We start from the raw sequence: 350 nt of genomic DNA, 5'->3' as shown, positions 1-350 counted from the left end.
CAGGACCATCTTAAAGCCCTGCGCAGAGCCTTCAGTGCCCTTCTGAAGCGGGATGGTTGTCGCTTTTGGGCTGCTCCTGCGTCCGGGAGGGCAGCGATGCCTGCGGGAAAAGGAGAGCTGTAGGCGCGGGGCTGGGCAGGCACCGGGCAAGCTCCCACTGCCACGCGCCACCGAGGGCTTTCCGCGGGGGCTTTCCACCGAGTGCGTTCAGCCCTTGCCCAGGGAGGGGAGGCCAGGGCACGGCCGAACTCGTGCACACACTGCTGCCGGCCTGGCCTGGGGGCCACTCGACTCAGGGACGTACCTGGCTCGTCCTCGGGGCCCTGAACGGCTTAAGGCCACACTGCCGG

Source organism: Nestor notabilis, unplaced genomic scaffold (assembly GCF_000696875.1).
Source record: "Nestor notabilis isolate BGI_N333 unplaced genomic scaffold, ASM69687v1 scaffold10282, whole genome shotgun sequence".
Classification (NCBI taxonomy): Eukaryota; Metazoa; Chordata; class Aves; order Psittaciformes; family Psittacidae; genus Nestor; species Nestor notabilis.
Note: the sequence above shows the minus strand (reverse complement) of the source record.